Here is a 15,558-nt window from a genome sequence, read left to right as displayed (position 1 = left end):
TAGCATAAAAATCAGCTTAGATAATTTAAATAGATACAAAACTACTATGATGTCCAAGGGATTAAATTCACTAAGGGGTGGATTAATAGAGGTTTCTTCAAAACTTGACTACAGATCCAGGATATTTGTCTATTAAAGCACATGGTGGCATATGGGTGGTAGTGGGAGCTTATCTCCACTTAATTGTTGGAATTGTAACATTGTTCAGAGAATTAGTACCAAGGGAAATAAGGTAGATGAGAGCGGGAGGGCAAAAAGAAAATGAAGAATTATAGCCATAGTTAAGATATGAGGAAGTAGGACCTAGACACGAATTCAAATAATTCAAAATTCAAACAATTCTTAAAGAAAAAAAATATATATGTACATGAATTAAAAAATAAATAATTATTTTTTTGGAAGGGGAAAAGCAGGGCAATTGGGGTTAAGTGACTTGCCCAAGGTCACACAGCTAGTACATGTGTCAAGTGTCTGAGGCCAGATTTGAACTCAGGTCCTCCTGACTCCAGGGATACATATATATAGACACATGTGTGTGTATGTGTGTGTTTGTGTACATATACATATATATGTATATATGTGTGCATGTGTATAGATGTATGTATGTATGTACATAAGTATGTATATATGTATATATAAACATATATATACATATACATGTGTGTTTGTGTGTGCATTTGAATATATAATATGTATACATGTATATTGTATGTATACATATGTATATATACACATGTATGTGTGTGTGTGTGTGTGTGTGTGTGTGTGTGTAAAAGCATTCTGAGGTCACTTCAAGTTCCAGAATTATGATCCTATGATCTTATTACGATCATTTGTATTTGCAACAGGAGAGAAATTGGAATAAATCAACTCAGATGTCCATTATAGATTTAAATCTATGATGTTATGAAATTACCAATAGGTTAAAACAGTTACTTATTGTTCCTTTAGAAAACAATCTCTTTTAAATAGCAATATTCTTCAGGGATGCTATCCATTCCTAGTAGAATATCACAATCCTATAACTCAATTTGATTAATTAAATTGAACTGATAATTATTAAGTGCTTACTATATATGACCATGGACTAGATGTAGTGCATGCAAAGATTTTTATTATTATTTATTTATTTATTTAATATATTTAGTTTTCAGCATTGATTTTCACAAGAGTTTGAATTACAAATTTTCTCCCCATTTCTACCCTCCCCCCACTCCAAGATGGCATATATTCTGTTTGCCCTGTTCCCCAGTCAGCCCTCCCTTCTGTCACCCCACTCCCCTCCCATCCCCTTTTCCCTTCCTTTTTTGTAGGGCAAGATAAATTTCTACGCCCCATTGTCTGTGTATCTTATTTTCTAGTTGCATGCAAAAATTTATTTTTGTTTTTGAACGTCTGTTTTTAAAACTTTGAGCTCCAAATTCTCTCCCCTCTTCCCTTCCCACCCATGCTCCCTCAGAAGTCAAGCAATTCAACATAGGCCACATGTGTACCATTATGTATAACCCTTCCACAATACTCATGTTGTGAAAGACTCACTGTATTTTGCTCCTTCCCAACCCATCCCCTTTTATTGAATTTTCTCCCTTGACCCTGTCCCTTTTCGAAAGTGTTTGTTTTGCATTACCTCCACCCTGATCAGCCCTCCCCTCCATCATCCCCCCCCTTTTTTTGTCTTCTTCCTGTTCTTTAATGTGGGGTAAGATACCCAATTGAGTACGTATGGTATTCCCTCCTCAGGCCAAATCTGATAAGTGCAAGATTCACTCATTCCTCCCTCACCTGCCCTCTCCCCTCCTCTCACAGAACTGCTTCCTCTTGCCACCTTTATGCTAGATAAACCATCCCATTCTATCTCTCCCAATCTCCCTCTCTCAGTATGTTTCTCTCTCATCCCTTAATTTGATTTTATTTCTTTTAGATATCTTTCCTTCATCTTCAACTCACCCTGTGCCTGCTCTCTCTCTCTCTTTCTCTCTCTCTCTCTCTCTCTCTCTCTCTCTCTCTCTCTCTCTCTCTCTCCACATATATTCGTACATTATATATATACACACACACAATACATATATACATACATATACATTCACTTATATATATGTATATATGTATGTGTGTGTGTGTGTATATATATATATATATATATATATATATATATATATATATATATATATATATATATATATATATATATATGCATATTCCCTTCAGCTACCTTAATAGTGAGGTCTCATGAATCATACACGTCATCTTTCCATGTAGGAATGTCAACAAAACAGTTCAACTTTAGTAAGTCCCTTGCAATTTCTTTTTCTTGTTCCTTTTCTTGATTACCTATTCATGCTTCTCTTCATTCTTGTGTTTGAAAGTCTTTTCACAGAGAAAGCTTGAAAGTCCTCTATTTTATTGAAAATCCATATTTTGCCTTGGAGCATGATACTCAGTTTTGCTGAGTAGGTGATTCTTGGTTTTAATCCTAGCTCCATTGACCTCCGGAATATCATATTCCAAGCCCTTCAATCTCTTAATGTAGAAGCTGCTAGATCTCGGGTTATTCTGAGTGCATTTCCACAATACTCAAATTGTTTCTTTCTGGCTGCTTGCAGTTTTTTCTCCTTGATCTGGGAGCTCTGGAATTTGGCGACAATATTCCTAGGAGATTTCTTTTTGGGATCTATTTGAGGAGACGATCTGTGGATTCTTTCAATTTCTATTTTGCCCTGTGGCTCTAGAATATCAGGGCAGTTCTCCTTGATAATTTCTTGAAAGATGATATCTAGGCTCTTTTTTTGATCATGGCTTTCAAGTAGTCCAATAATTTTTAAATTCTGTTTCCTGGATCTATTTTCCATGTCAGTGGTATTTCCAATTGGATATTGCACATTGTCTTCCATTTTTTCATTCTTTTGATACTGTTTTATAATATCTCGATTTCTCTTAAAGTCGCTAACTTCTACTTGCTCCAATCTAATTTTTAAGGTAGTATTTTCTTCAGTGGTCTTTTGGACCTCCTTTTCCATTTGGCTAATTCTGCCTTTCAAGGCATTCTTCTCCTCATTGGCTTTTTGGAGCTCTTTTGCCATTTGAGTTAGTCTATTTTTAAGGTGTTGTTTTCTTCAGTATATTTTCCAGTATTTTTTGGGTCTCCTTTAGCAAGTCATTGACTTGTTTTTCATGGTTTTCTCACATCCTTCTTATTTCTCTTCCCAATTTTTCCTCTACTTCTCTAACTTGCTTTTCCAAATCCTTTTTGAGCTCTTCTATGGCCTGGGACCAGTTCATGTTTTTCTTGGAGGCTTTTGTTGTAGGCTCTTTGACTTTGTTGACTTCTTCTGGCTGTATGTTTTGATCTTCTTTGTCACCAAAGAAAGAATCCAAAGTCTGAGACTGAATCTGGGTGCGTTTTCGCTGCCTGGCCATATTCCCAGCCAACTAACTGGACCCTTGAGGTTTTCAATGGAGTATGACTGCTTGTAGAGTTTAGAGAACTGTGTTCCACAATTGGGGGGATGTGCCAGCTCTGCCACACCAGCACTCCTCCTTCCTCAAGAACCCCTAACCCGGACAGGACTGAGATCTTCAGCAAGCTCTTCACTCCTGCTCTGATCCACCACTTAATTCCTCCCACCAGGTGGGCCTGGGGCTGGAAGCAACTGTAGCTGTGCTTCTGTTGCTGCCTCACCTCCACTGCCCCCAGGGTGGTAGCCAAACCGCGAACTCCTTCCACTCCTGCAGCTTTTCCCACTAACCTTCTCTGTTCTCTTTGGTGTTTGTGGGTTGAGAAGTGTGGTAACTGCTGCAGCTCACTGATTCAGGACCCTAGGGCACACTCTGCCCAGCTCCTGGTCTGGTTGGTCCACACTGCTCACACTGGGCTCTGCTCTGCTCCCAGCTCCGTGGGGGATAGACCTCACCCAAAGGCCATCCAGGCTGTCCTGGGCTCTAGTCCTGCTTCTCTATGCTGTTTTGTTGGTTCTGCAGTTCTAAAATTGGTTCAGAGGTTTTTTTTTATAGGTTTTGGAGGGTCTCAGTGGGGAGCTCACACTAGTTCCTGCTTTCCAGCCACCATCTTGGCTCCACCCCCCTATGCAAAGATTTAGATAGAGAGAGAGAGAGAGACAGAGAGACAGAGACCCTTATCTCTTTTAAGAAAAAAATGGTAGGTTATCTAGAAGGCAATGGGGTGTTTGTGATGTCAGTGCTATGTATTCCAAACAACATTATTTGCTCAATTGTCATTTTTAGAAAGTATCTAAAGTACATTGTCACTTTATGTGTATGTGGACTTGGAGTTAGGAAGACCCAGCCATCCTGCCTCATATATTTGCTAGCTCTGTGACTCTGGACAAATAATTTAAATTATCCAGGCCTCAGTTCCCTCTTTGTAAAATGAGGTTATTGAACTAGATGACCTCTTAAGTTTCATTTTGATTCTAACCAATTGTCCTAGGTAGTAACCAGTTGGCAGAAATGATAATTCATACAAGATGTGGCATGAAATAGGCAATCCAGGAAATATACAATGGCAATGGTGATGGGTGAGTCACATAGTAAGAAAAAGATAACACATGGTTAGCTTATGAGCTATACTGGTACCCACAGATAGTTCAAAGAATTTTTAAAAAAGCCTCTAGTGCACTTCTTTTAAGGAGTGTTTATGAGAGGATATATACAAAGTAAATTCAAACATAACATTATTCTTTAAAGATTTTTTTGTCAAAGCATAGATACATCTACACCTATTAACGTTACATGCAAGTAACATTGCTTCTGATTCTGACTTTCATATAAAATATTTTGCTACCTTGGTAAATAAGACAATAAATTAAGTAATGTTCACAATTGATGCTGTACCTGCATGTCTAACTGATTTGACCTTTTGGCTATATGAACCATCTATCAACTTGTTCTTAACAAGTAATACAGTCAAACAGCCTAATTAACAGGTTAGCAATGGGGTTAATTCAATTAGCTGCTAATTAGTATCCAGTTAATTTAATGAGACTGGCTATGCATGTTAATACATCCTCAATTATTGTATGCATACATTTACATGGCATTGTTTTATTAGTAAAGCTATATTCAATTGTACTTTTAATCACAACTCATTTCTGTAGCACTTTGCACATAATAATCCCATGATGTATATAACAATCACATGACTATTTCATAAAGCAAATATAAATTGTACCTATTTTTAAAATCGAAGATATAGCTGATACTCAGAGAGATTATTTGCAAATGGTCCCATATTAAGAATAAAATAATAGATTTAGGAACCCTCCACTTCCTGAATCAACATTTCCCACCCTCGTGTTATGGATCATTATAGGCTTTGAAGATTTAAAGTCAAGAATCACCTAAAGCAGAAACCATCAAACTACAGCCATTCTGCTGTACCATTCTTAGCTTGAAGATTGTACAAAAACAGATAACAGGCTGGATTTGGCCCAGTAGCCAAACAATTTGCCAACCCCTCACAAAGGATGACAATGGTCATCAGCGGTCACTTTGCAAACAAATTATTAAGAGAAGAACTGGCATACAGGATGTCAGCAAATATATGTATGTATATATGTATGCATGCATATATGAAAATTGTGCATATATACAAATATATACACACATATGCACATACATACACATATATGTACACATATACACATATGCATGTATGTATATACATGTGTGTATATGTATGCATGTGTATATATGTATGTGTGTATACATATACATGTATGTGTGTGTGTGTGTAAATACACACACACATACACACAGTAGAACAAAGAGACTGTGTTGGCCATGTAAGATTGAGGGATAACTAATAGGCAGCCTCACATTATCGAGAAACTTAAGAAAATCCCCAGCCCCACTGACTGAATATTTTGTGGTGAATTCATGGGAGTGTATGGGCAAGAGTTACATAGAATGGGAAGGCATAGAAAGTTTTTGATCTGAATTATATGAGTATTAGAATGCACACACACACAACAGGAGTCAAGTTTATGTCTGCTTAGGAGAAAAGTGGGAATCATAAAAAATAAACTGACTCATTTGTACTACTATTCCTAAGAAATACATAGCACATAGGAAATTGCTAGACTTTTACTTCCACATAATTCATACATATTTCATGGAATTTGGGTGTTAGAAGAGACCTAGGAAGTTATTGAATGTAACTTCCCATTCATTGAAGACATTCTTTACATCGTTCCTGAAGAATGGTTATGGAACCTTTTCTCAACACTTTCAGGGATGAAAAACTTACTAATTTTAAAAGTAGCTTATTCAATCTTCAAATAATAAATTAATTTAAAATAGTGTGATTAAGCAACAGCATTTTACCAATGAAGAAATCTACAGATGAAGAATATCATTAGGAAGATGTAAGACTGAAACACCAAAAAAAGGTTGCACTGGTTGTAGGATGAGTGAACAGCCTCCATGCTCATAGGTATAGATATAGATATAGATATAGATATAGATATAGATATAGATATAGATATAGATATAGATAAATATATAGATAGATATGTGTGTATGTTTGTGAGTGTGTGTGTTTTTGTCTATGTGTGTGTGCATTTCTGTGTGTTTCTGTGTGTCTGTGTGTATATGTATGCATGTATGTTTGTGTATGTGCATGTCACACACAGGCATACACAATGTTGAAAGGTTTAAATGAAAGAATACAGAATGTTGATTGAATCTCCTGTTCAGAATTTAGGGGAATGACATGTACAAGAATTGAGCAGAAAAAGAGCATACAAATAGATTTATAATCCATTTTATTAGAGTGCTCATGAAAATCAATTAAAATATAGGTCCATTTAAATTTCAAAGTGAATCATTATAAAATTATGCAGTATGTTCAGCAGAAATCTATCCCTTCAAAACTGCCACTTCTCAAACTTAGTTCTGCCCAGTGAAATAACATGGGACAGATCTATTCTCCTAAATCATGCATCAAATAAATATTTTTAAAAAATCTTACCTTTTTTCCCTTTTCCATAGGTTAAATATTTATTCAGCATCCTCATATGAATCTAGACTATGTAGCACATTGAACATCTTCTCCTTGATTCACATTATTTCGTCAGTTTGTTAAAATGTGGTACCCTAAACTGAATGTAACATTGTAAATGTGGTTTTAGTCAAGCACAGGATAGTTATAGCACTATATGTATTTGAAGTAGTTTTAGTAATTGCTATTATCATTCTTATTAATCATCACCCTGATGGCACTATGATACTACTATTATAATGTAGTAATATAATGCACACCCTTTGAGCTCACATCACATACTCTCACTGTAATTGGCAGGTTGTATCCCTTTAGGGGCAATTGCTTATTTTATGTCTTGGGGTAATGATACAGGTGAAAATCCTGGTAAGACAAGAGCTCATGATCCCCCAATAGTGTGTTTTCAATTAATAATCATCTGGTAGCCTTGATTACTATTTTACAATATCATAAAAAGACCAGCATGTAAAGTAGAGTTTCCCTTAGAAGTCCTTTCCACATATAGCATGAAGTGATGAAAATGGCACTTTTTTGCATAAAAGGAAAGAATCATAGGGTAAGAAATATTGTTCTCATAAAACAGTTTGCTTTCTCATAATATAAACTGCTAGTGTATAGATATATATTTACATATTTTGTGTCAGAGAGAGAGCAGTTTTGGATGAAAACTTAGACTTTGATATAAATATAAAGACTCAAATTGTCTTATGAATGATAAAGAATGATGCCTCCTGTATTTAAAAAGTGCTTTAAAAGATGGAAATATTTTATGCATTAAAATACTAGAAAATTATGCCTGAATAGAAAATCAGTTTAGAGGACACCAAATTATGTGTTAGACCATGTTGAATACTTAAAAACATTAGGAGATTATGGTATCTCAACTGATTTTTGTTTACAATAATTTTTGTGTGCATGACTAAAGATACCAAAACAAATAAATGAGAAATCATGTAAACATTTGAAGACTAGGGTATTATTTTAATAGGGGTATCCATTTGATAACTTCAAATCATGGAATTTTTACTTTTTAAGTGCAAGTGAGTAACTAAAAAGTCAAGAGGTTCTCCTTAAACCAGTGAAGTTTTATAAAAAGTTTTAGGGGGCTGGCTGAGATGATGTAACAACAATGTTGCTAGCAGCTGCTGTGGAGGTGAAAGAACAACAAGACCAACAACAAGAGCATGCAGGAAGGCTACTAGGACAGGATATTTGATATGCTTTTCTAAAGAAAGCAACTTTAGGGAGTTAACAATTTTACTTTAATTAAACACACACAAATACACACATATACACACATAAATACACACATATATACAATTCATTTAGTTCAAGGGGAAAAGGCAGCACCCTGAACCTCAGAGATAATACAAACAGAAATTACAAACAGAGACAATATAAACAGATCAACAGACATGTTTCTATCTGACCATAGCACACATAGTTAAAAGAGAGAAGCACCAGCCTCTGGGTTTTTCAAATCTGCGAGGCAGCTCCCTTCATGCCTACCCAGAGCATCCACAGCAACACTGTTCCAATGAATGTGCCCCCAAAAGCAAGACGTCAGCCTAAGAGCTTATATACTCTGTTCAGGGCCCTGAAGGCTCAGAACTTACTTAGCAAAAGGTAGTGGGAAAGATCTTTAATCACTAGCAACACATCATATACATTTTTTCCAATCGATGACTCTTGATTCAAACAAAGACAAGACACAAAGAAACCCTATTGCCCAGGGCTAAGAAGCACTCCAAGACAACAAAAGTTCACAATTTACTCACTATTACATCTGAAAGGCAAGACTCAAAGGTACTTGATAACTTCAGTGCTGAGAAACACTCCAAAACAAAAGACAAAAGGTCCCACTTTACCTGGCAATTCACACAAAGGCAAGACTCAGTAGAAGCACTAGATTGCCTTAGTATTCCAAAACGGGAAACAGTAAAAAATAAAGTCCCACCCCGCTTCACATTACAAATGAACCTAAGAAATCTGAGAGCAGGAATTGAAGGTACAGCAGGGAAGATGAATGGTCGCTTTTTTGAGATGTGGCAATTAGAAGTAGTCTGGTGACAAAAGTAATGTTATGTAAATAAGTATTTCTTTTATAATTTTTTTTGTTTTTTTTTCAAAACTAGACATGTTCTTTTTAATTTTTTCCCTTTTATCTTTTATTTTTTATTAATATTTTTTAGTTTTCTGTTACGGGCCGCGTTAGAGCTGAGCCCTGTCCTCCTCAGACCTCCAGGCCCAGGGTCTTGCTGAGACAGACTCAGGGCTTTGGGATGTGGGTGGAGCCAGGAGGAGGGGTCTTCCCTTTGTTGCCTCCCTGGCAATTCCAGGTCTTTGCCTGTGCCCGGACCTGCCTGACCACGTGGAACTTCCGGTTCTCTGGCAGAGCATGTGGAACTTCCGGTTCTTTACCTGGACTGCCTGCCCGCAGGGAGCTTCGGGTAGCACGGGAAGAGAAGGGGAGGAGAGTAGGCGGAGTCAGGGCGGTCCTAGGACCCAGGTGTATTAGCTTTACCTGTCTTTCTCCCACGTAACCAAAGAGTGTACCTACGTCACTAAAGGTATAAATGTGCTGCTTGCTGAAATAATAAACGGAGTCATTCACCATCTTTCGGCTCCCACCGCGTACATTGTCCGCGAGATCAGGTCCTTTGCTTAGGCAGAGGCCTGGGGCTTGGGGGGAACCCCGAGCATAGTTACGAGGCTTCGGAAGCTCGTAACAGTTTTCAACATTGATTGCCACAAGATTTTCTGTTACAAACTTTCTCCCCATTTCTACCCTCCCCCACCCCAAGATGGCATATATTCTGATTGCCCTTTTCCCCTGTCTTCCCTCCCTGCTATCAACCTACTCCTCCCCTCCTTTATCTACTTTCCCCTTACTTTCTTGTATATCTTATTTCCCAGTGACATGTGAAAACAATATTTTTAAACACTTGTTTTTAGAACTTTGAGTTTCAAATTTTCTCCCTTCTTCCCTCCCAACCCACCCTCCTTGAGAAGGCAAGCTATTCAATGTAGCCCATACATGTATCATTATGCAAAACAGTTTTATAATAGTCATGTTGTGAAAGAGTAACTATATTTCCCTCCATCCTATCCTATCCCCCTTCATTCACTTTTCTCCCTTGACCCTGCCCCTTTTCAAAAGTGTTTGCTTTTGACTACATCCTTCCCAAAATCTGCCCTTGCTTCTATCATTGTCCACCCTGAGGAGATTTGAACTTGCTGTGGCCTGCGGGTGGATGGTGTTTGTACTTTCTGCCACCCCTTAAGGATGATGTGCTGTGCTAGGAAAACCCTGGCCTGGGATGCCCTGCTTTTGTAAACAAGTATTTCGGGGAATGCTACTGAATGCAATGATATATGCCATATATCATATGACATACTAAGTGTTATGAGATATAGATACAGATATGGAGATAGAGATAGAAGTAGAGATAGAGATAGATATAGATAGATATCTATATCTCTATATCTATCTAATGATATGTTTTGCCTAAGGATGTTGCTATGAATGTTATGATTTAGTTCATTGAACAATGTTTAGGTTTGAATAAACAGAGAGTTCGTTAAACTATGGGATTAGACCCTTAAAATTATTCACAGCAGAAGTCTGCATGTGTGCTGCCCTGATTGGCATTACAGTGGGATTGCCTGCAGGTGATTTATTTCTTTTTCTTCCCTTCCTGCCCCTGTTTTAAAGAATTAACTTTAAATAATTAAACTTTAAATAATTAAAATGAGCTGTATTTCTTAATACTTCTTTTGTAATTCATCATCAGAATGAGTGAATAACTTTCTGAATTGCTCTTTGTATCCCAGAGATACCCCTTTGGTGAGTTCTGCAGTACTCTGGTTTAAAGACAAGAGCTATTCATGTTAAAAGGTAACACCTTTTAAAGATGTTTTTAAAGGATGAATGTAATTTTAAAGAGCCTGTAAATATTATACTTAAGTAGAGAAAAGAGAAAAATCCCCTGATTAAGACTGATGAGTGCCAACAGCAAATCAATGAGCAGAGAAGCAGTTTTGTGTGGTGCAGATGTTATTGAATGAACTGAATTCAAAATTCTATAGTCAGTAGTTTTTTTTTCTTTCTCATGTTTCCGTGATATGTTCCAGTGTTTGCCTAATTTTTCCCACTTCATTCCATTTTCTCTTCTTGCCATCCAAAAAGAATAAAACCACCCCTAATATGTGTGTTTCTCTTATTTATCTCACTTTGTGAACTATAACAACATTAAGATTCTGACTGTACTGTGATCTTTTCTTCTCCTCCTATTAGAAAAAAAAAACAACTTAGGAATCTATAAGGTAGTCCATCAGATCATGGCCAGCCAGATCTAGACAGAAGATGGTGTGGGGAAAGGCATAACCTTCACAGATGGACCCAGTGTGGGTCACACCATTACCAGAGTCCATCACAATACCAGTGGTATGACCAGAGGCATAGAGGGACAGCACAGCCTGGATGACAACATACACGGCTGGGGTGTTGAAGGTCTTAAACACAATCTGAGTCATCTTTTCTCTGTTGGCTTTGGGGGTCAAGGGGGTTTCTGTGAGCAGCACAGGGTGCTTTTCAGGGGCCACACAGAGCTCATTTTAGAAAGTATGATGTGAGGTCTTCTTCGTGTCATCCCAGTTGGTGACAATGCCATGTTCAATGGGGTACTTCAGGGTCAGAATACCTCTCTTGCTCTAGGCACCATCCCCCACATAGCTGTTTTTCTGGCCCATACTCACCATCACACCCTGATGTCAGAAGCACCCAACAATAGCAGGGAAGACAGCCCTAGGGGCATCATCTCCTGCAAAGCCAGCTTTGCACATTCCAGAGCCATCATCAACAAGGAGAGTGGCATCATCATCATCCATGGTGAACTTTGTAGTGGCAAGTTTAAAGCCTTAAGAGAGAGAGGACGTGTTGTCGCACCTGGAGGCAGGGGGGAAGGAAGTGCATGCTGGGTGGAAGAGCTCACATCTCAGGCATTATATTTTTTCAAAAGCTTTTTCTTTATCCATTGAGATGATAATTTCTTGAAGTATGATGTTTAGGTTTTGTTTGTTTGTTTGTTTGTTTCTCAGCTTTCAGGTATCCCAATAATTTTAAAATTATTTCTCCTCAATCAACTTTCCAGGTGACTTGTTTTCTCCAATGAGATAATAATACTTTTCTCCTTTTGTTTCTTTCTTTTGACTTTGTTCAATATGAGTATTGTGGAAAGACAATCAGGATAATACAAGATGTAGCAGGTTCTACATTAAGGGATTGAAGGGCTTGAAATATGATATTCTGGAGGTCAAAGGAGCTAGGATTAAAACCAAGAATCACCTACCCAGCAAAACTGAGTGCCATGCTCCATGGAAAAAGATGAATTTCCAGCGAAATAGAGGACTTTCCCCAGTGTTCTACAGTGCATCTTCAGGACATTGATTGCATATTTGGTTTTTGTTTGTTTCTTTTTTTAATAGTCATTCCAAATATTGTCTAATGAATTGTTAGTGAGTTACAAGCCTCTGTGAAGGTTGTCCTCTGCTAGAACAAAGGAGCTACATAACAAAAATCAAGATGCAGAGGGGTAGGGGGGAAGGTGTTAATATTGCTTTACATGTAAATTATGCAATTCTTTAAAAAAAACTTTTTTTATTCTGCCACCTTAATACTTGTTCTTTTTTTGGAATTGTCAGCCATAATGAATGGCCCCCTAAATTCCCTCCCTGTCCCCAACATAGATGTGAAGACTTTAAAGTCTCCCTGCAAGTTTTTGGGGATTGGTGCCAGTACTTGGGGGAGGGGGAGAGCTTTACCTGTACACTGACTTAAAATCAGTTCATATAAAATTGCACAAGTTAAAGAAAAAATAATGTAATACTCATTTCTGTTAAAAACACTAGAGAGCATAGCAATAAATGGAGTCTTCTTTAAAATGATGAGTAGCAATTACCATAAACCATCAGCAAGCATTATGTGCAGTAAGGATAAGCTAGAAGCATTTCCAATAACATCAAGGTAAAACAAGGATGTCTATTATTGGCACTGTTATTCGATATGGCACTGGAAATGTTAGATTTAGCAATAAGAGAAGAAAAAGAAATTTAAGACATTTAAATAAGCAAAGAAGTTACAAAATCATCACTCTTTGTAAATGATGTAATGATATACTTAGAGAATCCTAGAAAATAATTTAAAAACTACTTGAAATAATAAGCAACTTTAGCGAAGTTGTGGGATATAAAACAAACCTACAAAAATCATTGGCATTTCTTTATGTTACTACCAAAGCACAACAGCAAGAGATAGAAAGAGAAATTCCATTTAAAATTATTGTAGATACTATAAAATATTTAGGACTCTATTTGCCAAAACAAATACAAGAACTTCATGAACACAATTACCAAACAATTTTCAGAAATAAAGTCAGATCTAAACAATTTGAAAAACCATCAGTTGCTCATGTGTACACCAAGCTAATATAATAAAAATGACAATTCTACCTAAATGAATTTACTTATTCAGTGCCATACCAATCAAACTACCAAAAATTATTTTATAGAGCTAGAAACATAATAACAAAATTCATATGGAAGAACAAAAGGTCCAGAATGTCAAGGGAATTAATGAAAAGAAATGCAAGGGAAGGTGGCCTAACCCATACCAATTCTTAAATTTTATTATAAAACAGCAATCATCAAAACTATTTGATACTGGCTAAGAAACAGAGTGGAAGATCTGTGGAATAGGATAGGTACATAAGACACAATAGCCAATGATTATAGTGATCTACTTCTTGATAAACCCAAAACTCCAGCTTCTGGGATAAGAATTCACTATTTGACCAAAACTGCTGGGAAAACCAGAAAATATCATGGAAGAAGCTAGGCATAGACTAAGGTTTTACACCACATACCAAAATAAATTCTAAATGGGTACACAATTTGCACATGAAGACTGATGCTATAAGCAAACTGGGAAAGCAAGGAATAGTTACCTGTCAGATTTATGGAGAAGAGAAGAATTTATGACCAAATAAGAGATACCTAACATTATGAAATGCAAAATGGATAATTTTGATTACAATAAATTAAAAGTTTTTGCACGAACAAAGCCAATGCAACCAAGATTAGGAGGGAATCAGAAAATTGGAAAGTAATTTTTTACAACTAGTTTCCCAAATAAACTCCTCATTTAGAAAATATATAGAGAACTTAGTCAAATTTATAAGAATGCAAGTCATTCCCCAATTGATAATTGATCAAAGGATATGAACAGGCTGTTTTGAGAGGAAAAAATTAAAGCTATCTATAGTCAGATGAAAAAAAAAACGCTCTAAATAACTATTGATTACAGAAATGCAAATGAAAACATCTCTGATGTATCAAATTACACCTATCAGATTGACTAACATGACAAAACATGAAAATGATAAATATTTCCAAAGATGTGGGGAAATTGAAGCACTGATGAATATTTGGTGGAGTTGCAAACTGATCCAACCATTCTGAAGAGCAATTTAGATCTCTAAAGGGCTATAAAACTGTGCATTCCCTTTTATCCAGCAATACCACATCTAGGTCTGTAACACAAAGAGATATTAAAAAAAAACAGGAAAAGAACCCACATGTACAAAATATTTATAGTATCTCTTTTTGTGGTGGCCAAGAATTGGAAAATCAAGGGATGCCCAGCAATTGGGGAATGACTGATCAAGTTATGGTATATAAATATAATGGGATACTATTCTTCTGTAAGAAATGATGAGCAGACAGACTTTAGAAAAACCTGGAAAGACTTACATGAATTGATATTGAGTGAAGTGAGCAGAACCAGAAGAACATTTTACTCAGTAACAGCAACATTGTGCAATGATTAACTTGATAAACTTTTCTCTGTTTAGTAATGCAAGGATCTAAGAAACTCTAAATGGCTCTTGATGGAAAATGCTATCCACATCCAGAAAAAGGAGTATGGAATCTAAACGTTGATCAAAGAATAGTATTTGATCACTTTTTTGTTTTATTTTGTTGTTTTTTGTTGTTTCTTCTTTGTTGTGGTTTCTCCCTTTGGTTCTAATTGTTCATTGCAGCATGACTAATGTGAAAATGTGTTTAATATGAATGTAGAACATGTATCAGATTCCATGCCATCTTGGGATGAGGGGAAGGGGAGGATTGGGGAGGAAATTTGGAACTCAGAATTTTATGAAAGTGAATGGTGAAATCTAAAAACAAATATCTAAATAAATATTTTTTTTAAAAAAATGTAAAAAAACTTTGTTAACACTAAAGCGATCTATTCTTTTTATGAGGAAATTATCTAGAAAAGTGATTATTGATTTGAACACATTTCATGTGTTCTATGAACTTTATGTGGAAAAGTATATATTTATTTTTACTAACTTTTAATATCCTTGTAATCCTACATATTTTAGTATATCCATTAAATATGTGATTCTGAAAAGTGTTGCATAGACTTTGCCAGACTGACAAAAGCATCTATGACAAACCCTGGATTAGAAAGAAATACT

At 36.3% G+C, this 15,558-nt stretch overlaps 1 pseudogene; it reads right to left on the bottom strand.

Annotated features, from left to right (window-relative positions):
• Nucleotides 1-11,329: 11,329 nt before the first annotated feature.
• On the bottom strand, nt 11,330-11,908 carry LOC118851270 (annotated as a pseudogene).
• Between the last annotated feature and the right edge of the window lie 3,650 nt (nt 11,909-15,558).

The sequence above is a fragment of the Trichosurus vulpecula genome, chromosome 5 (assembly GCF_011100635.1).
Source record: "Trichosurus vulpecula isolate mTriVul1 chromosome 5, mTriVul1.pri, whole genome shotgun sequence".
NCBI lineage: Eukaryota > Metazoa > Chordata > Mammalia > Diprotodontia > Phalangeridae > Trichosurus > Trichosurus vulpecula.
The sequence above is the reverse complement of the archived record's forward strand: the minus strand, read 5'-3'. Positions and strand labels throughout refer to the sequence as shown.